Raw genomic sequence first — 23,408 nt, forward strand, 5'->3', positions numbered from 1 at the left:
AAATACAGTCCATTTCACCGCCAAGTCCGCTGCATAGTGTGTCTTTCATCCGGGAACACTGATTTGAGCCACTGCATCTTCATGTTTGTATTCACCAGCTACCTTATCAGGCGTCTATCACATAGCTCACAAGAATTACCTGCCTCATTTACTATCCAAGTCACAATTAGTTGTCTCGCTCTCTTATCACAAATACGAACTACCATTATATCCTGTTACAAAAAAAATGGTTCAAATGGCTCTGAGCACTATGGGACCCAACTGCTGAGTTCATTAGTCCCCTAGAACTTAGAACTAGTTAAACCTAACTAACCTAAGGACATCACAAACATCCACGCCCGAGGCAGAATTCGAACCTGCGACCGTAGCGGTCTTGCGGTTCCAGACTGCAGCGCCTTTAACCGCACGGCCACTTCGGCCGGCTATATCCTGTTACATATTCATGCTGTATAATAAGGACGACTGAGTCATTCCATCGGGTATATTGAACCTTTAGGAAAAGGGAGAGCCGGCCGAAGTGGCCGAGCGGTTCTAGGCGCTTCAGTTTGGATAGGGAGAACTTCGACATACACCTATACGAACGGTAACCACAGTACCATACACAGACGGCATCTGTACCGAAATGTGTTTGAAAGAGACAAAGGTAACACTGTAAACGCACTGTTATAATTCCACAACGAAATACAGTATTTCTGCCAGGTCAAGGTTTGTATCTTTTTATTTCATCTTCAGCTTCAGACAGCGGAAGCAGTAATGCGGACACTAAACGTGGCCTGTTATGCAGATTAGCGTCAACTAGATGCACTCTGGACCTGTTTTATGCAGCAGCAGACAGTTATGATTTAACAGCTATTTTTTGGCGTCTGCCCTTTCGGCAGGCACGTAGCCTTCGAGAAAATGTAATGACTTACGAGATAATTTTAGCAAATTTCTAACTCGAGGAGAGTACTTATTGCATAAATTATAATTACATATTGCGTAACACAGAAACAAAATTCTCTTTTCGGGCGTAGTGCCGGTGAAAAAGGAACGAGCCGTAATCACGGCCTTCTGTAACATGGCCTTCTCGACGGAACAGTTCTGTAATGTGCGCGAGGCGGTCTCCAGAGGATGGCCTTGCAGGTGGACAACACCCGCGCCTCGGGCGGAACCTGACCGACCGGCGTAAAACGACGGCGCTAAAATCACGGTGCTGGCGCTAAGTGCCGACGTGTCCGCGTCCGGAGCCAGGGACCACACGCCAGCTGAATGAGGCCAGTAAAGGCCCACACTCCCGTGTATAAAACGTGTTTAAATTTCTGACTACTTTACGAATGAGTTAATGTCTTAAATATTTGACGTTAACCACGTAGGCGAGGAAACGTTTAGGAAAGGTTTGAAACTATGTCTAAAGTTTCTTGTAAGTTGCTACGTGTTCTCATTATCGAACAACGGATGAGTATAGTCTGGGTAATTTGAGCTCCGTTTTAAGCAAAAGCTAGTCTTTCACACATCTCAAAATGGTTCAAATGGCTCTAAGCACTATGGGACTTAACATCTGAGGCCATCAGTCCCCTACACTTAGAAGTACTTATGGCTAAGTAACCTAAGGACATCACACACATTCATGCCCGAGGCAGGATTCAAACCTGCGACTGTAGCAGCAGCGGGGTTCCGGACTGAAGCGCCTAGAACCGCTCGGCCACAGAGGCCGGCCCACATCTCAATGTTTATGATATCATCCTCAATGCTTATGATGTCATACCTCCTCAACTACGTGTCGTACAATGATATAATTTTGCACTTGTATTCAGGGGTATATGTGCATACCGTGTGTGAAATGCGTCGCGACTAAAGTTAGTAATTAAAACATGGCTGATGCGGCAGTTTTACTGCACGAACAGGAAAAATGTAGTAACCGATAAACTTCTTTCCTTTCTTCATTTTGTGGGTTTCGGAAAGGTTTGTAATTGTGAGTAAAATTTGTCAGAAGTCGCTAAGTGCTCTCATTCTCACACACTGTATGAACAGATTCCGGATAATTTGCGGGCCTTGAGTTACGCTGACCAAAGACCATACAGGGCGTTTCCGTTAAGAGTCATCAGACGCATTTCCTCTGGTATTCCGCCAGATATTTACAGCTTCGTTTTTGCATTGAACACGTTTGGCGACACCGTCTCTGGCGGGCCGCTTGAATTGGCACGCGCAACGGCCTGATCGGGTAACTTCAATGCTACGTAACTCGCAAACGGCGCCACATGTCGAATTTTTTTGTTAAAAATAATTTCTCCGCACAACCTACACTGAAACAACATTACAAGTCTTCCACACAGTTTCTGATAACGCTGTAGATTCTGATTGATGGTGGGGCCTAATAAATCAGAACGGTCGTCGAAACGGTTCATTAGTGGAACTTTATGAAGCACGCTTCCTGCACAAGTCCTTTAAGAGAAGGGAGAAAGATCAGGATTTGACGTTTCGTGGACGACGTCGCATTCGTTGAAGGATGGGGAAAGAAATCAGGCACGTCTCCTTCGAAAGAACCATGCCGCTCTTTGAACTGACTGATTTCGAAAAACTACGGGAAAACCTGAATTGGGATAGCCAGAGAGGATTTGGAGCAAGGTCCTTCCCAACATGAATCTCGACCACTGCATCACCATCCATGTGTCGTTAAGAGGGCTGGCATGGGTAACTTTTTTCTGTTTTTAATTAGAATTTTATGTAAGAATTCGTTTGTTATCCAATCAAAGTACGCATCCATTTCTATAGTTTAATGTCGTCACTATATTGAACTCAGGCGGTGGTGAGACTTGCAAAACAGAGACTGTTACCAGATCAGGAATCCGAACGGCCAATCCCTCTAGTTTTGAGAGATAGTGATGTTATTCCCGAAGAGGGGGAGGTGGAACATAAGAGATGAACACAGAATTTGGGATGTTTGTCCGCCGCAAAGCCAGGCGAATCAGCGCCTTAAAAAAATAAAAAAATTAAAAACAACAGAAATTAAATTATGCAACAAGGATGTCCTCCATTGCCTACTTCTTTCAACAATTATGAAATGATGTCAGCCATAACTGCATGTAATTAAATCACACAGGTGCTGAATTATGACAAGAAAACACTTATGAAAGTTTCACTGTATGCGCACTCAATCATTTAAATAAAGAGGGAAAGCGCCGGCCTTCTCACCACAGAGAGGCCCATCCGCACCGACAGAGTGCCGACCGCCATGTCATCGTCCGCCAATGGCGTCACTGTAGGCCGCATGGAAGGGCGCCGGGTAAGCAAACCGCCCTGCCGGAGGTACTCGGCCAGTTATACCCTTCCTTCACTGGCGTCGCAGGCTGAGTGCGCCCCGTTCCATCCCCCCCCCCCCCCCCAAAATCACACCACCACTAAAAACAAAAATCCATGACGGTACCAGGAATCGAACCCGGGACCTCCGCATGACTGTTAGCCACGTTGACAACCTTTTTTTTTTCCCCAATCGACGTTCCTTTACGCCAACCAATTCAGCTACAGAGACGAACATTTAAATATCTTACGAAAGAACTATTAAGTCGAAACTCTCAATCTAAAACTACTGTACTGTTTGTCCGCGGTAAGTTTATGATTGGCGAGGTGGCAGTCGGGAACGGACGCTCCCCCGAATTACGGCTGCCCCGTAACTGACACTTCTGTAGGATCGGAAACCACCTAATTCATTGACATGTGTATCATTTATCTATGGAAAACAATGAAAAGTGAATGTTGATAAATATACGACTTGCGACACTGTGAATCGAAAGTAAAAAATTAATTTTTGGGTTCTGTTTGCACATTGCATTTATTACACGCAGCGCAACAGTAATGTTCACAAAGTGTTACTATCTGTGCCTGAAAGAACTGTCAAAATGATGTTCAGTAAAGATCACCGTCTATTGTGTTTGTTTCAAGACCATCTTCATTATCATCCCTTGAGGGCATTGCACTGATGATCACTTCATCGATGCTCATTTACATTTATTCCCTCATGTGTCCAGTAGTTTTGCTCCAGCTGCTGCACATTCCTGGAGTAGCCTTTCCAGGCCTTTGCAACTGAAAGAAAAGGAGCATTAAGAAGGTTCTGCAATCTTTCGTTCGACATATCACCAACGACACTGCTCTCCCTGAAACTGAGTTTTATTTTGGCCTAAGCCAATTCTATTGGATTAAGGTCGCAGTTGCATGACGGTAAATGCACTACTTTGTGGCCTCTACTCTCAGCGATTTTATCCACGTACACTTTCACAGCTTGTTTGTTTTCCTTTAATTTATATAACAGTTCAGCCTTCCTCATTGAGTCGTTGCAGTTTATTCGCCTCTGACTCGCTACCACTCTAACATCGTAATCCTAAAATGATATTAATTATCCATGCAATCACAGAATTGGGTGGAATATTACGAATGACCGTAGCTGCAGCACCGCCCCCTCCCCTAAAAAACCTACGTCTGCTAGTTCAGTCAAATTCCAGAAGTTCACATGTTAATGAAAAGTTTCTTGCATTAAATTTCCCGAAAAATTTAAACTGTATGCTAGATCGGGTTCCCTGGTTCGAGTCTCGGCCCGGCACACACATTTAATTTGTTAGGAAGTTTGAAAGCAGTGCACACACCGCTGGGGGGTGAAAATTCGTTCTAGTTCCTTGCATCTTGCTGCAAGTACTTTCCGAATTTTTCTGCTCATGGAAATTCTTCTCAAACTTACAGAAGTTGTGTGTGTTCAGTACCAGTGCGAAAGCAGAAAGCATTGTTGAAAAGGAGAATGGCATAAAGACAGATGGGCAGAACAAATGTACCGCTGGAACCTCTTGACACATATAATTGGCACCACCAGTCAAGAAAGTGCGAAATGAGTTTACGAATCAATTTGTTTCACCAGAAGGAAAAGTAGGAAGGCAGTACAGAGTCTTCAAATTTTAGCTGATTTTTTTAATGTTACTCTAAACATAAATGCAATGCATTTGTGATAAACGTAGTAAGTAGTGCTCGCAAAAATCGAAGAGTAATTTAAAGGCAGTCGCTCGCTGAGATGCTACGCCGCGTTTTTGTTTCCTGTTACCGAATAATTGATTGAACAATAGAAAAGAGATGTTCGAAGTTATCATAGGATGTTCCCAAAGTTTTCAATCAAAGTGAACTCCACTGATTTTGGTTAATTGAATAGTGTTTCGTGTTAACAGCATAGTACTCCTCTAGTGTTTTTATTTTTGTTTTTTTTTCACGATTTTCATTCCTTAATAATAATAATGATATAATAGTGGCGACTGCTCTGGTTTTTAAGACACTTCTCTAACAAGTACTTGCGGCGTGTTCTGAAATAAACTTGGACCAGTGACTTGAAGAAGCAAACATGAGAAAGTTTTTGGTCTAATGTAAAAAGTTCAGCAAGTGCTTACAGAAGTTATTTGCAAGTGGACGCAAGCCTTTTGTAATACTTCGGATCTAGGAGGCAGCTTGTCGGCAGCACCTGGAGACAAATGAATATCTTTCGAGTAGTGCCGTTTTCTCCGCTTCTGGCAGCACTAGCGAAATCGTCAAGTTATTGTGGCCGAACAGTACACGTTCTGTGGCAACAACACAGTTCGAAGGAGAATATGGTCTGAAATCAAGTATCAGCATTCAGCTACTTCAGTTGTAAAACTGGACATAACATTAAAACAGATCTTGAAACAAAGCTGGCCAGATTTGAGCATGTATGTGTCTTACTGTTACGACGCACTATAATTTTTCCTATAAATTGGAGGTCCCTTAAGCGACAGCTTCATTTCACGAACAGTGTACTCAAATTTTGAATGATCTGAATAACCGAACACTACCCATTGGGATTTTTTGTGATCTCTCAAAGGCTTTTGATTATGTAAATCATGAAATTCTGCTAGACAAGCTCAAGTATTGTGGCATGAGTGGGACAGTGCACAAATGGTTTAATTCGTACGTAACTGGAAGCGTGCAGAAAGTTGAAATAAGTAGTTCTCATAATATGCAAAGATCAGCGCATTCCTCAAACTGGGGAACTATCAAGAATGGGGTTCCACAAGGGTCAGTCTTGGGTCCTTTGTTGTTCTTATTATATATTAATGACTTGCCATTCTATATTCATGAAGAGGCAAAGTTAGTTCTCTTTGCTGATGATACAAGTATAGTAATCACACCTGACAAACAAGAATTAACTGATGAAATTGTCAATACTGTCTTTCAGAAAATTACTAAGTGGTTCCTTGTAAACGGACTCTCACTGAATTTTGGTAAGACACAGTACATACAGTTCCGTACAGTGAATGGTATGATGCCATTAATAAATACAGACCTTAATCAGAAGCATATAGCTAAGGTAGAATATTCCAAATTTTTAGGTGTGGCCATTGATGAAAGATTAAATTGGAAGAAACACATTGATGATCTGCTGAAACGTTTGAGTTCAGCTACTTATGCAATAAGGGTCATTGCAAATTTTGGTGATAAACATCTTAGCAAATTAGCTTACTACACCTATTTTCACTCGTTGCTTTCCTATGGCATCATATTTTGGGGTAATTCATCACTGAGGAATAAAGTATTTATTGCACAAAAGCGTGTAATCAGAATAATAGCTGGAGTCCACCCAAGATCATCCTGCAGACATTTATTTAAGGATCTAGGGATATTCACAGTAGCTTCTCAGTATATATATTCTCTTATGAAATTTGTTGTTAACCAATTCAAAAGTAATAGCAGTGTGCATAACTACAATACTAGGAGAACGGGTGATCTTCACTATTCAAGATTAAATCTAACTTTGGCACAGAAAGGGGTGAATTATACTGGCACTAAAGTCTTTGGTCACTTACCAAATAGTATCAAAAGTCTGACAGATAACCAACAAGTATTTAAGAAGAAATTAAAAGAATTTCTGAATGACAACTCCTTCTACTCCATAGAGGAATTTTTAGATATAAATTTAAAAAAAAAACAAGAAAAAACAAAAAAATATTTAAAAAATAAAAAAATAAAAAACACAAAAAATGAAAAAAGTTGTTATATTAACTTAAGTATGTTGTTAAATTAACTTAATTATGTCATGTATTGGAAAATTTGACTCGTTCCACATCATTACGAAATATCGTATTTATGATCCATGGAACTAGTATTAATCTAATGTAATCTAATCTAACCTGGTTCTGCAACTGCCGAAGAAATGGTATGGACCGAACACGTCATCATGGCCAACTCTGCTTCCAGAGTCTCGTCATTTTTTCGTTGTTCTCCCTCTCCCTACCATTATTATTTTCATGTAACAATTACATATACTGAAAGTTAAAACTATGGTTCCAACAGGGCTCTAAACGTCTGTCAAACTGAAAAAGTTACAACATCCACTATACGCGTTTTTTTGTTTTTTTTTTTGTTTTAAGGTATTGCCAGGCGAGTAGATACCTGTCGAAAACTTTTCTGTAAAGACTTTATTTTCCGTGTTGTGTACGCATACATCAACAGAACCAATAGCACATTACAAGATACGTATTTCAAGAAGCAATATCCACACTGACAGACTGTGACAATCTCAACCATGTGTATAATAAACGGGAGGCGGGTTGACAAGTGAACTGAAGATACGAATACTGATACGTATTGTGACTTGTCTTGTTCTGTTTGTCAACTCTTTCATAGCACGCACGGTTGATAATATTACAGATTGCCAGTGTAGTCAATACGTAACGTGGCCGGCCTTAATTTGATTGTCATCTCGCTCGTAATACAACATAATATACGATGGCGTGCTTATCTGCTTCTTAAATAAGGCACACTTTATTAACATTCTACATCTTTGTTCTTCATGTATACCCCTTTGTCTCTCAATACAGTTATTCTGGCGACGAACTTATTTTTTCCCAACGACAGACCAGCCTGCGGATACCGTCACTGTGGAGTGTTATGTCTGTTGACAGAGCCTCAACCTCACGGCTGCTTGCAGCGCTTCATCACTATCCAAGTGAAGTCCTTGAAGGTGTTTTTTAATCTTTTGAAATAGATGAAGCTTGGACGGGGTCAAGTCGGAACAGTATGGAAGATGATCGTTGACAATGAACCCAAGACGTCGGATTGTTGCACAGCGCTCGTTTATGGTCTCGCATTGTCATGCCGAAGGAGAGAGCGATCCGTGTGTGGACGAACTGTTCGAATTCGAAACTGGATTACAGCATGTGCTGTCCCTCACGCACAGACTAAATTATTTAACACACCGCCATGTTTCATGATACAATACGGAGCCCTCTAGCGGCAGAGGGTTGAAACTTGCGTTAGCGAAGCGGGAAAGTCGACCGAGTAACATGCATGACATGCAATACCTCAACCGATATTGTGAACAGAATAAAAAATTCTGAGGCATCACTTTTCAGCGCCCCCCCCCCCCTCACACAGTGTTACAGACTATCTAATGAAAACGTGATCAAGGAAGATTCTTGACGGGCAGCTTTGTGCTAGTACGACTTGGCGACGGCTTAAAAGCGGAAACAGGCCTGTAATTGATGTTGGTACATTTTTAATTCTGACAAAGATTTGCAGCGCCGGTGGAACCTTCAAGTTTCTTAGCGGATGTTGAATTCAACGTAAAGAAAATAACGTTTACATGCTGGCGACATTTGGCTGAGCCAGCCCTAGGCATATCGGTTCTGCAATCTCATGCATGAATCATGAACCTTTGTGCAGTATCAAGATCGACACCGAAAGCTGATCAGTGAAACGTTTCGTCAGTGAGTTGGGCATCAAGGCTTTCTCTTCGCTTAAGTTTCCTCGCTAACAGAATCCACTCATGGAAATTCCACGAACCGGCATTATGGGCGGACACTATTAATGCTCCCAGGCATTAACCCTGTACTCAAAGCCACTACACTTTTGCATTTGGTGTAATGCACAATCCGACACTTCTCTACATGGAGAGCTAATTGTCAGTCTCTCCAAGGGGCTGTTTTTTTTACTGCATTTATCTGAATCTTACTGTAGTTCCGAGCTGATAAAACTTACTCATTTACAATCCCATAATCCCAAAACATAGAGAACACTTGACCAGGTAGCACGGAAAATAGGAGGAGCAGGTTTACAGTATTACATGCAATCGGAGACGATAGATGGCATCACAGCCTTCGAATGTTCAATTCCTAGGCGCAGCCAAAGGACTTACAGTATTATTTTAATATCCTATCTCGGGAAGGGATCTGAGTTGAAGGCGCCTTCATTGGCTAACGGAGAAGTTGCTTTAGTCGCGAGAGAGCAATATAGCTGCCATCTTAATTGTGCTAATGGAGCGTAATCCTTAGACAGTGATCTCACCCGCTTAAATAAGTCGCATGCAGAGAAAACAGCAACTCCAGAATGCTGTAGGGCTGTGGTTCACAACCTTTCTGAGACAATTAGCCCTGAGTGTAAGCAGATATTAACTGGTACCCCCCCCCCCTCCCCCCCTCTCGTCACTATTATCAACATTGGCGCCTAGCTAAAGTGCTTTAGAAATTAAACACTTATTTCTAACAACCTTCTTTTATAGAATGATGAAACAGTTCTCAGTGTTTTGCGAGTGCTACCTACAACAACAAAAAGAAAGCTAGAGTAGACGCTTGTTACAAAACATGTTTCCTCTGCACAACTCCACTTCCTAGAGACTTTTACCCTATACCCCATTTAAAATCAGGAAAGTAGACGGCGCCGAGGTAAAAATACCGGAAAATTTGCGATGTGTGCCGGATTACCGAGTGTCGGATTAATGGCAGTCTTAACTATACTTCGTAAATCACTTGATTGCTGGACTCCTTACATCTGAGCTGGAAGTAACTGGAAGACTTCAGGCTGATAATGTTTTGTGTATCACCACTGCCGCTAATAATAGGAACAACAACAACAACAACAACAATAATAATAAAGTGTTGGTCTACTGTGTTGTGTTGTGCTATTAATTAGTTCGTTTATTGTTTCGAAGTGAATAACGCGGCAGTTTCTCATCTACTGTGGAGACTTTGTACATCTTGGAGAAGGCATTTCCACAGGTTATTTAAGGATACAGGGTACTTTTCCGGCTCAACATTTCGTAAAAATCAACACCTATTTCTTTCAGGCACTGTTTGTAATGTCTGTGTTTTACACATTTTTTGTTGATATCAGTTAATGCAGCACATTTTCTAAACAAATTAGAAGTATTTTGAATATTCTTGAACCTGTTTAGGCTTATTAAAAAATTACGAAGAAATTGATGCAATTTTTTTTCCAATATCCTTCCTCAAATTGAGGTACCATTTAATCCAATGTTATACATTTGGAGGAGACCAAATTTTTACCAGATATGCATGACATGATGGCTGAAGTGCTAGACCTATTTAATTCCAACCATTATGCATATTACAAGGATAAAAAATATCTTATCTTACATTTTAGCCGGCCGCGGTGGCCGTGCGGTTCTAGGCGCTCCAGTCCGGAGCCGCGCTGTTGCTACGGTCGCAGGTTCGAATCCTGCCTCAGGCATGGGTGTGTGTGATGTCCTTAGGTTAGTTAGGTTTAAGTAGTTCTAAGTTCTAGGGGACTTATGACCACAGCAGTTGAGTCCCATAGTGCTCACAGCCATTTTTTTTTACATTTTAATTTTTATAATTTTTTCCTAATAAAAATCTTATTTTTTCTATAATTTAGTCGAGTCTGCAATAAAGCTTATGCCCACTACGTAAGTATGGACTATTGCAAGTTACAGAAAAAATTAGAACAATGCTTTATAAACTTAAGGAAATATTTGTACCAGAATTCTGAAATGTACAACTTGCAGGAAATGGCGAATGAAGGTATGAGTCCAATAAAAATGTGCCTCAGAACATTGCTGAAGCATGGTATTGCCTTTTGGTAACCATACCAAGAGTCTGCTCCTTTAGGGCAAAGTCCGTGAACAGGGTGGTCATCTGTGGACGCCTTACGGAAGTAGGTGGTCCATACAGCTTTTCTCGTTGCTTCAACATCATTCAGAGGTGCATTTCGTCCAATGTCCAGTCCATAATAACTCTGAAGAATGTCTATTTCAGTTTCTGTCAACTCTGAAGAATGTCTATTTCAGTTTCTGTCAAACTGCCTAGGCCAGACAGAGATCTTCCATCAGATAGCAACTTTCCTTTCATTTCTCTTCGTAGCTCCCTTAATCTAGCACTCATCCTCTTTTGCACATGTCCACAATACTCCAATTTTGTTACGAAGGTATCACCATAAACATTGAACTCATAAATTTTATTGAAAGCTTTAGAGTCCCCATCACCTAGGTACCTCGTACATCTAACGTTATAAACGGGCACCGACCTCTGAAATATATTTGGAGCTCCATCACACTCCATACCTCCACTGTAACAATCATAATTCTTAGAACTCTGATGTTCAATATGTCCTTCAGTGTTACCATGGCAGGTGGGGCAGTACTTAGATAAGCACTCAACGTCAACAACTTTTCCATTCTCCAGAGAAGTAGCACTTCCAACACCATTCAAGGAACGATGTCCTCGACGTTGCCATGTCCCATCAAGTGGAACAGCAATGTCCCTGGTTCCACTAATATTTACAGTTTCCGCTACTGCACATTTCATAGATGCTTGAGACAATCGTCAAGGCTCCTAAAAGAATTTTTATGTACATGCTGAACGTACAGGGAGTAGGAGGAAGGTCCATCAAACCACAAAACGTTTGAGCAGCCTTTTTTTTCGTTTTTCTACTGCACGCATTGCATACACTAACTTCAAATTCACATCATATGAATTATGCACAATGTTCAAAGCCATTTTTGAGGTAGATTTATTGCAGGATCTACACAGAACAACTGATTTTGACGCTAAACCGTTCCTGCTACTTTGTTGTTCAGTTATTTCCAGACAGCCTACACCATCACATTCTTTACATTTCGCCACTCTCTTTATCAAAGAAGATAAGATGCCCACATCAGCAACAACAAATCCACTACAAACAGCGTCATTGTTAACACAAAAATTTGAGTCGCCAGGAGGTGTGCCATGTGGGAGTTTCTTCCCTATGTATTATTGCTGGAAACAGAAAGTTCACAGTTCTTTTCGAAATAATACTGGTTTCTGTAATAAAGGAGGCGTGGCGGCATACATGACCGTAACATTAAAATTTGGTCTATATAGGTCATTTTTCATTTGAAAACGTATATATCAATGTAATCAGGAAAGACTATAGAATTTAATAAAGTCATAAAAAATTTCGACTTTTCCACCATTTATAAGTGCCCTGTATCCTTAAGCATATGTGACGTATTTGTCTCAGTTTTACTGACATAGAAGCATGGTACAAAGTACAACATGTGTGTGTAGTGGGTGAACTATCTGAGTATATATTCGTAGGATAAGCTGTAACCTCCAACACATTTGGTCACACATTAATGCTAGTGTGTAAAAAAAGTAATAATTTCTAACATATGCACTCAGTATTACAGTCTTAGAACATAGTGATAACAATTTAAAAAAATAAGATTCGTGAGCAAAATACATGACCCTTTTGTTTTTAGTTCTCGGAAAATTTCATTTTACCCCCATGTTGCGAACTACTGCTATAGTAAAACCCTGAGAGACTCAACCATTGATGCAAGATGTGAAAGTTGACCCTGAACGTATATAAATGCAGCGTATTGCGCATGGCAAGGAAGGAGATCCATTGTTGATTGATGCCGTTATTGGCGATATATGACTGGAAGCAGTTACAACTGTGAAAAACATAGAAATATACATCTGGAGCGACCGGAAGTGAAATGACCACACAAAACCAGTACGAAATGCAGATTCACTAGAAGAATCTTAAGAAAATCGAAGTCATTCACGGAAGAAGTGTCTTACAAAACACTCGCTCGCCACGAGGGATTAGCCGAGCGGTCTAAGGCGCTGCAGTCATGGACTGTGCGGCTGGTCCCGGCGCAGGTTCGAGTCCTCCATCGGGCATGGGTGTGTGTGTGTTTGTCCTTGGGATAATTTAGGTTAAGTAGTGTGTAAGCTTAGGGACTGATGACCTTGGCAGTTAAGTCCCATAAGTTTTCAGACACATTTAAACATTTGAACACTCGCTCGACTGGTTGCTGGGTGCTGGTTGTTAGTGTGAAACCCTTACCAAATTGGGTTAGTAGAAGAGGCACAGAAAATCCAAAGAAGATCTTTGCGTGGATGATCAATCAAACTCCACTGGTGGTCGTTTCAAGAGCGATGTTGTACCAGGTGGTTATAATTACCTACTCACGAAAGTCAAGTGGGCTATAATTATCGCATACAGCGAAACTTGGTAATTACGATAATGCGTTAAAAGAGAGCCCATTTACGCTGCAAAAATTAATACATTTTTGCCGCCAGGTGCAAATGTGGCGCTGTACAGCGTCTCGCCCATGTCTCCATTGCTCGTATTGTAAAAACTGTGCAACCGACAGTTAATAATGAAATCAACATTACCCCTTTCTCATCTGTTTGACTTTTTCCGCTCGCACCCAACTCCTAATACATTACATATAGAAACATTTCCGAAAGTCTTTCTTGCATTCACAACGCCAGATTTGCACCTGGTAGCCGAAACTGGAACTATCTTCTTTTCCAGCATCAGCATTAATGCGTTGGAATATCTGCCAAGTTTCGCTGCAGTACAATAGTTGCAGCCCGCACAGGATCTCTGTAAGTAGCTGCACTTTCATTATAACCACCCAGAGCATTACGAAGAGATTTCCTGTTGCAATACCAAGAGTGTGCGTTTCAAGGAAAGTGTGGCAACAAATTATCTCCTCACATGAAAGACACTCGAAATAAACACGAGAGTATTAGAAAAATTAGATGTCACACGGAGCTTTACCGACAATTGTTTGTCCCGTGCGTTATTCGTGAGTACGACAGGAAACAGGGGAAAAGATGATGGTATAAGACAGGGGTCCCCAAAACTACGGTCCGCGGCCCGCGAGAGCCGGCAAATGGGCCCGCGTTAGCTGGCCGGACATCCCCGGTATCCGGCCCGCCAAATATTTGAGGTGGTGCCTATGCTGCCAACAAACGAGTTTCGAGGCCTATCGCGACCAGTACGCCGCGACTACTACTCGTTACAAGACTACGTAACTAAACTTATTGTTGCGCCGCTTGAAATAACAATGCGTTGACATACTCTACCTCTGTTACGTCTTGCAGTAATAGTGTTGCTAACAATGATTTTGAGATTTCGTTAACTTTGCAGGACGCTTTCGTGAAGAATGTGCAGTGATATACTTTTCTGTCGGTGAAATTCGCCGGAGTAAAATACGCCAGAATTTCGGTCAGGTACGTCCATCAATCAAAATTATGTAATTAAATAAAAATCGTAGTTCGTTTCAGTGCTAGCTATTCCCACAACCTTAGATTTTTGCGATTTCATCTTTCCTTTAGCCTTACATTACGGTGATCGTGGAGTGCTAGGGTGCTTTAATCCCACTAGGTAGATCTTGGCCCTTATGACTTCGTGGAGGAGTCAATGTGGTCCGCGGACTAAAAAGTTTGGAGACCCCTGCTATAAGAAGTAGCCTCTCCCGCACACCGCGAAGTAGCTTGCGTAGGACAGGTGCAGAAAACTGCACGTGCGGCTTCGTACGTGAGCTCCATCACGCGGAGCCGCCTGAGCTATTGTTCCGAGACCGCCTTTGCTTTTTCCCTTGCTGTGGTTGCCGCGTTTTGAGAAACGGGCGTCTGCACTCGTTGCGTCTGAGACCGCAGGCCGGTGTGTCCGCGCCCGCGGCTTGCTCAATGTGGAAAGCGCTCTGCGAGCGGACGCGGCGTGCGCTGGAGTCGCAGCGGAGCCTCCAGGGCCGACACAACACGGGGAGGCCGGGCCGCGCCAGCAGACGACGCGTCATACACAGGTACACCCGCCGTGCTCCAGACGTCCTCCACAGAGGCGCGGCTTTCCGCCACCGAGCGAACGAAAGCGCCCTGTCCCATAACAAGGCCACTCGCGGCCGTAAAGCTGTCTCAAAGGTGACTGGCTGCTGTTAACCTTGTACCTGATTTATGGGGCACGAAAACGGCGCCTGCATTTAATGGGCCATATTTTAACTTCGTCCTTACGAATCTGACCTGTTGCGACGTTTTCTACACCTGGCATTTTCATTAACGAATAACGCTGGCACGACACGTTTGTCAGGACGATGCCATTTTTTGATTGTCAACGTATGTAGTGTACACGGAACTGGAACAGATCATCTTACTGGTTTTTCCCGCGTGCGCCCTTTAAATTACGTCACGATGTTGTTGTTGTTGTTGTTGTTGTTGTGGTCTTCAGTCCTGAGACTGGTTTCATGCAGCTCTCCATGCTACTCTATCCTGTGCAAGCTGCTTCGTCTCCCAGTACCTACTGTGGCCTACATCCTTCTGAATCTGTGTAGTGTATTCATCTCTTGGTCTTCCTCTATGATTTTTACCCTCCACGCTTCCTTCCAATACTAAATTGGTGATCCCTCGATGCCTCTGAACATGTCCTACCAACCGATCCCTTCTTCTAGTCAAGTTGTGCCACAAACTCCTCTTCTCTCCAATACTGTTCAATACCTCCTCATTAGTTATGTGATCTACCCATCTAATCTTCAGCATTCTTCTGTAGCACCACATTTCGAAAGCCTCTATTCTCTTCTTGTCCAAACTAGTTATCGCCCATGTTTCACTTCCATACATGGCTACACTCCATACAAATACTTTCAGAAACGACTTCTTGACAAATCTATACTCGATGTTAACAAATTTCTCTTCAGAAACGCTTTCCTTGCCATTGCCAGTCTACATTTTATATCCTCTCTACTTCGACCATCGTCAGTTATTTTGCTCCCTAAATAGCAAAACTCCTTTACTACTTTAAGTGTCTCATTTCCTAATCTAATTCCCTCAGCATCACCCGACTTAATTCGACTAGATTCCATTCTCCTCGTTTTGCTTTTGTTGATTTGTTGATGTTTATCTTATATCCTCCTTTCAAGACACTGTCCATTCCGTTCAACTGCTCTTCCAAGTCCTTTGCTGTCTCTCACAGAATTACAATGTCATCGGCGAACCTCAGAGTTTTATTTCTTCTCCATGGATTTTAATACCTACTCCGAACTTTTCTTTTGTTTCCTTTACTGCTTGCTCAATATACAGATTGAATAACATCGGGGAGAGGCTACAATCCTGTCTCATTCCCTTCCCAATCACTGCTTCCCTTTCATTCCCCTCGACTCTTATAACTGCCATCTGGTTTCTGTACTAATTGTAAATAGCTTTCCGCTCCCTGTATTTTACCCCTGCCACCTTCAGAATTTGAAAGAGAGTATTCCAGTCAACATTGTCAAAAGCTTTCTGTAAGTCTACAAATGCAAATGCTACTCTAGCTTCTACGATAAGTCGTAGGGTCAGTATTGCCTCACGCGCTCCAATATTTCTTCGGAATCCAAACTGATCTTCCCCGAGGTCGACTTCTTTCCATTCGTCTGTATAGAATTCACGTTAGTATTTTGCAAATGTATATGTCTCCTAAATAACATTGTATTTAAATTAATACGCCCAGTCAATGCTTGATGTGATGTATCACATTAAGGTAAACACACAAGCAAAAATATCTCAATTAGGAAAAGAATATATTTTCTGCCGTGTACAGCACACTGTGAAATTCTTAAGAGCCATGGTAACGATAAAACTTTTTTCTCAAATTCACCGTTTCCTGAGAGTATACAACGAAGCTTGTCAGACTTTACATCATTTTTGAAGACGCAGTCACCGTTTCGCGAAGGATTTTGACACTAGTGGGAAGAACTAGTGATCCAGACAAAACATTTCTTGCGTTTTAGGACAGTTTGTAAGGGGGGGGGGAGAGAGAGGTAGGGTCTATTTTTAGTATTTTGGAAGACGAATGGTGACTTTTACGTAGCCATAAAGAAGCTTCGTAATACCGACTTAAAAATTATTTTCTTGAAAGCAAACCACCTGACTGCACTACGTTTTTTCCTTTCCCTGAGAGCTAGGGTGGGAGCGCAGCCCCACCTGAAATGATCGTATTGATGGCCTGGCGTCCCCACCTGGGTAAATTCGGCAGCTGAGTTGCAAGTCTTCTCAATCGACGCCACACTTGGCGACTTGCGTGTCGATGGTGATGGAATGAGATGAGGACAACAACATAACACCCAGTCTACGAGAGGTGACAATTTCCGACTCAGCGGGAAATCGAACCGGGCCCATTGCTTGGCAATCAGACGCGTTGAGCGCTCATCTAAGTGGCCGGACGTGGACCAGCCACCCCCCCCCCCTCCTTCCGTATTTCCCCCCGGATATGGACGCCCTAGACTTAAGCTCTGTATGTATACAAGAACGCTGGTTCAGGGTTGGCTAAAATTCACAGATAAATGTATCCGTGAAAATCCGCTAAAGCCAATATTTCACTAAGAAACTGACGATTCTATCAATTTTCTATAAATGGGCAGCCAAACTTTTAATAACCTGTTGGAATAACTTCGCACTACATCGAGGAAAGAAGGCAAAGTTATAAGAATATGAGTTCCCTACTACTTGGTCCTCTAATGAAAGTTCGTTACAAATGTAAATCAATCCGAAGACTGTCTTGAACATTAAATTGCATAGTCCTGTTGATTGGGGTTCGCCGTTGCCTTCCTCCGAGCTTTGAACTAACTTAACCCATTCAGTTACTAGGAGTCCTACAGTTTAAAGTGGATCTCGAATCGCGGTGGAACCCGACCGTAGAAGAACCACAGTGCTTCGATATTTTTTCATCTATAATCACAGTTTTCGCAGTTGTGTCAAGTCACGATACAGTGAGATACTCTGTAACACAAACTCTTTCTAGCTGAACAGGTGCGGCGAAACATCGACACGAACAACGTCTGTCATCTTGCCAAATCTTCCGTGAATCAAATTTTATCTCATACACTTCGAACACGGTCGGTTTGAAAGCATGTCAAACAGGGCCGCATACTGTCAAATAATCTGACACATTAGTGAAGTTTTAAAAATATTGTTTAGTTGTGTACCTCCCAACCCGGGGGTAATTACCACCCTGAGGGCTAAAATGATAATTTCTGAGTGATTGAAACCAAAAGCGTTCCTGTTTCAGTCATGAATCTATTTTCTAAAAGTATCATTACTATTATTACAAGTTTGTAAGAATATAGTACTGTTTATCAAAGCTATAAATAATAACTTTTTCTCAATTACTAGAATTAATCCATGAAACAATGCCCGCGGTCGAGGTTACAGGTTATGAAACAAATGTATGAGCAACATCTTCCTCACACTGTCCATCCACTCCACGCATACTTCATAAATGTATTTTGCACCATGCATGTGTGACAGTAAAAATGACACATATACGTAACATATGCTAAATATAGCATGACAATATCTTCTCGAAGTTGGAAATAATTCCTTCAACGGACGACAGATTTATTCATTACTCACTTCGAAACAGGTAAATCACCTACAGCATGACACGACAGTAACTACACAAGGGTACTATAGTAGTTGACACATTATTATTATTACTATTATTATTATTATTATTATTATTATTAGTGGCAGTGGTCAGACACAAATCACTGGCAGCCTGAAGTCCACCAATTTCTGCCAGTTCTGAAGTGATTTCTAAACAGTAAGTACAGTGCACACATTTCAACTTGGTTGATTTCTAAATGGGATGCAGGGTACAGGTTAATAAAGTGTCGCAAGGGAGAGGAATTGGGCAAGGGAAAGGTCTTTTGTAACAACTATCTGCCATCAATGTAGATAGACAGACTTCTTTTCTACATCATTCATTCTAACACACACACACACACACACACACACACACACACACACACACACACAAAACTCTAACAAGCACACGGAAAAGAAATGTGGCATTCAAGATTTGTAGGTGGGAATGTAGATTTTGTACCATGATAGCAAAGAAAATAAAGGCAAAGTGCCGAACGCACTTGGATCATAATGTATAACGTACACTAATTGAGAAAAAAATATAAAAAAAGTATGTTAGAAATAATAAGTGTCATTGACTCATACAGAAACTGAATAGCATTCTTCTTTCTCATTTAAAAGTAAAAATGTTCAAAAATATTTTTTCTTTCTAAAGTTTATTCATGTGCTAATGCTGGTGACGTTGGTGGGAGGACTGGGTGGGGGATTACTAGGTAATATCTGACAGCTCCCGGCTACTGGTCTCAGAAACGTTGGGAGTAACTAGTCTACGGGGGCCTCTACGCAGACGCCTGCAGAATTCAGTGTGCTGACGAAACACGTACTGCCAATTTTTATTTGCTTGCCACTACCGAAAGCACTGTGCCGGTTTGGTGAAAGATATGCAATACTTATTGTTTTTCGCCGTCTAAAAGGGGTGTCAGACTACAAATGAAAAGAACCTAAGTTCGCCTGTCGGTCTTAAGATTTAAGATCGGAGGAAGGCAACGGCATATACTACCTCCAATAGGACCACACCTAGTAGAACACTGTGTTCTTCAAACCTGCCAACATGTATCGTTTCAACGTTGTGCAACAAGCAGATGACACAGTTCTCAAGGGCACAAATATAGAGTCTTTTAGTTCGCAGTGAAATTTTTTGTTTCGTTTTACAAGTTTCGTAGAAAGCCCAGGGCAATATGTACATGGCAGTTAACTAGAAACTTCAGCATTTACGTGTAAAGAAAGGCAACACGGTCACTGAACGTTCTCAGTATTCACCAGAGCAGTGTAGCCACGAATGGAGACGACCTTGGAGAGAGAGCGGGTCGCGGTACACTGTCCGAATGAAGGTCGCTGACTCGAGCGGTCACTAATTGAGCAAACCACACACAATACCACAACCGCTGCCTGCCAAGAACGCTGCTTTACCATGCACTTCAGCAGACATATGAACCAGGTTACGAGATTTTTCATGTTTCAAACTCCACCTGTCTGCTTACTTCGTTCGTCCTACTTGGGTCATGGTGAATCGCAAATTTCCAATTTTGTTTTTTTCCAATTCTTACCCTTCTGCAAGTAGCTCTAGCCTAACACAACACACCATCTGGTAATCACGCGAATTTGTACCGCATTATCTTAGCTATTTCATTCTGTATTCGTATTATCACGTGGAAGGCGACGAAGGTGCTTTTCTACCTGACAGCACATCGGTACGTCTCTTGGCATTTAATTACATCTGCAACTGTTGATTACTCCAACACAGCAATGAGCATCGATTAATCGCGATGCTCGTTACAAAAAAGAAGATCGTTAAGAAAAAGGTACAATGTCGCACGGAGAAAGGAATCGGCGGTGTTATTTCGATGCTTCTTACAAATATTTCAGTTGCTATTGCTCTACATTTACTGAAAGCACCAACAACTGAACTCACCTGCGATGGGAAACCAATACGAAGAAATATTACCAACTGCTTATGGGCTTCGTTAAAACGACACGCATTCCGTCTATTCATGAATCACACTTTTCCTACCCATTTTGCTGCGACATGAATTTGAAGGATAAGAGAATTTGCTACGGAAAATCGGCTTTCAGTTCATCGTGAAGTCGAGTATCTATCGTAACTACTATTTACGATCAATGGAAACTACAAACGATTTACAAGCTCTTTTGCTGCTGAATTTTCGGTGCTGTTAGGAACCTGGGGGAAGTCCATTGATTTGGACCTCCGGTATCCGTTTGGTGAGATTCGATGAGATGTGGTCCGAACACCCCTCCCCCACGTGATTTGACCTCGTATCCGGGTAAAAATACGTATAAACGAATTTTAAAAAAAAATTGTATTAAGCAGTGATTAAGTCATTTCAGTAAAACCATGTTTGATTTACAAATTGTATGTAACAATATTCTTAACATGTGATTAAAAATACTTTATTTTAAACATGCCAACCCCGAGTAGCAATCGAGGGGGGGGGGGGGGGGGGGACAGAAAAGCCGCAGACGGACAAAAAGTCTCCACAGTAATAGTATCAACCGTTTTGACGGATTCCTAAAAACCGATCTTTTCTTGGTATATACGCTAAATCTCATTAAACCCTTAAGTACTCTGCATATGCAAGACGACATGACTTGTACCTTCCTTTGAACCGTATGATTACGTAGATTTTCCGCCTCTTGATTAACATGATTGGTAATAAAATTTTCTTCGGTGAACTTCGGGATGGTTTCCTTCCACAAACGTTTAACTTGTTGCTACCATGTGTGTTTCGGCCTGTCGGCATGCCACTTAAAACATGTGTTGTACAAGGTTTGGGACAAATTCATGCTGAACGCAATAACATCGGCTTAATATGCGTTGCAGAATACCGTGAGTGATTCAGGGACACGCAGTGATTTCGACCGGCACGACAGAGAACTCCCAGATGAAATCTGACGCTTGTGAGGGAGTGGTTTCAAATCTGGGAATCCCGGGCATGCACATGTGTAGAGCATTCAAAGAGGCCATAAATTTAGATTGGTGGGCACTGTCATACTCTCTGTGCTCGGGATTAATTTAATACAACGAAGTGTTATCCATTATAGTAATGTATATTCTCTGAATTAGACAGCTGACGTGAGATTTTCACCAGCCCCCCCCCCCCCCCGCCATGTTATGAAGTTATGTAATTAATGGACCCCTGGTTCAATCGTGTTCGCATGAGTGAAATTCAACGAGCGCGTTGCACAGTAATTGAAACATGGGATTCAGATTCGGGAGGAGCGCGATTCACACTTCCGTACGCCCAGTCTGATTTACGTCCAGAATTCTGGGCGGATTCCGATGCAGTTGCTTCATCTAGGTCTCAGCACGTTCCCTTCCTTATGCTTGCCCAGTTCGGCAAATATTCTGAGCTTCGACAACGGTGTCACGTTAAACCCTAACAATCGCTCCTTCCTCATTGTTGCGGTCCATTATTAGAGATAGACTTCTGTACTTCTTTCCAGTGTTATTCAGAACCATACAGAACTAAAAATGACTGTGTTGCTTCAGCAGCTGTCACATTGATTCTGAAGCAGGCAGATAGTCAAAAAACCATCAAGTTATAGGAATGTCAAAAGGAATGATCACGTCTGCTGAGTCATAGGTTTAGGAATGGGTTCCCCGGTAGCGTATAGGAAAAATGCAATTAGTCAACGATGATTGCCTACAAAACGCTCGTGCGACTCATCCTATAATTTTGTCAAAGTGTGTGAGAACCACATCCGACTAACACGGATATTCTTCGTCCAGAGTTACACATGCGAAGTGAAACGAGAAAACAAAAGACTAATAAGTGTTACAGTGGGAAGTTAGCTCTGTCATGCAAAGCACCGTGCTTTGCAGACCAGAGATTTAGTTGTAAAATGAAGTTATAGCTTGTAGAGGCAATAAACATCTAGTAGGTTAGAGACAGGTTGTTGTCACCACCTGCTTAGTCTAAATAGTATCAGGGACGGGCACGACGGCTAAAATACCTGTTAGCCGTGGAACGCTGTTACAACTTAATCCGACGCGTTCCCCCGTACTCACTTGCGACGCTTCGTCGAGCAGAGGTGCGCGGTGAAGCAGGAGCGAAGTGGAATGCCACGTGAGCGCAGCCGTCGGCGGCGTTTGTTTGGCGAGATGAGGCTGGGGCGCTCAGGTAGGTAGCTGGGCGAGAGCACGCACCGGCCGGGCGGAGTGTTTACACACGCACACCGCACGCACACTGCTAGGCGGGCGGTCTCCGACTGCCGACGTGTGTGCGCCGCCAGCGACCGCGCGCAGACGACTGCCGGCCCAGGCTGAACGCTGAAGGCTCTCTCCCACCAGCCGCTGCCAGCTGGGAGGGGGCACGGCACCCACCACCCGGGTCAACACCCACTGCCGGTGCTGGTGGGCTCCCCACTGCCGGCGCGCACGTGCCTCACCTAACACCCACCACCACTCAATTCCATCAGCTCCTCAAACTGGGATTGGACCACAGTTGTTTGTCCTTGTCAGTCCGAAGACATTTGTTGCCGCTTTCCGCACTGTCCTACCCTGTGCAAGTCTCTTCACCTATGCATAACTTCTGCTATTTACATTCATTTGAACCTAGTCTTGGCCCCCTCTACAATTTTTACCCCCACCACTTTCCACCATTACCTAATTGACGAGTCCTTTGTGCCCCAGAATGTCTTCTGTCGAAAGATCACATCTTTCACCCAAGCAGTATCATAAATTTCTGTTTTCCCCAATTAGATTCAGCAGCTACTCATTAATTACTTGATCAGTCCATCTAATCTTCAGCATTATTCTATATGACAAACACTTCTATTCTCTTCTTGTCTGAACTTTTTATTGCCCACGTTTCACTTTTGTACAAGGCACACGCCACCCCGTAATCTTCCTGCAACTGTTTAACGGAGATACAGTAATTTTGAAAGTAGACTTCATAAAAACAAAGCATTACTGAAAAATGTTACTTAAATGAA

At 42.4% G+C, this 23,408-nt stretch overlaps 1 protein-coding gene across 2 annotated transcripts in view; it reads right to left on the minus strand.

Moving 5' to 3' along the window:
• The window catches only part of LOC126412623 (torso-like protein), a 518,977-nt gene extending 496,246 nt beyond the window's left edge, over positions 1 to 22,731 (minus strand). The window contains exon 1 of one of the 2 annotated variants that reach the window (XM_050082296.1): positions 22,483 to 22,731. The gene's annotated coding sequence lies outside the window, so the exon portion shown is untranslated. Of the gene's footprint in view, positions 1 to 22,427 lie in introns of both variants that reach the window. The other variant, XM_050082297.1, reaches the window with a different exon arrangement.
• Positions 22,732 to 23,408: the final 677 nt, after the last annotated feature.

This window comes from Schistocerca serialis, chromosome 7 (assembly GCF_023864345.2).
Source record: "Schistocerca serialis cubense isolate TAMUIC-IGC-003099 chromosome 7, iqSchSeri2.2, whole genome shotgun sequence".
NCBI classification, from domain to species: domain Eukaryota; kingdom Metazoa; phylum Arthropoda; class Insecta; order Orthoptera; family Acrididae; genus Schistocerca; species Schistocerca serialis.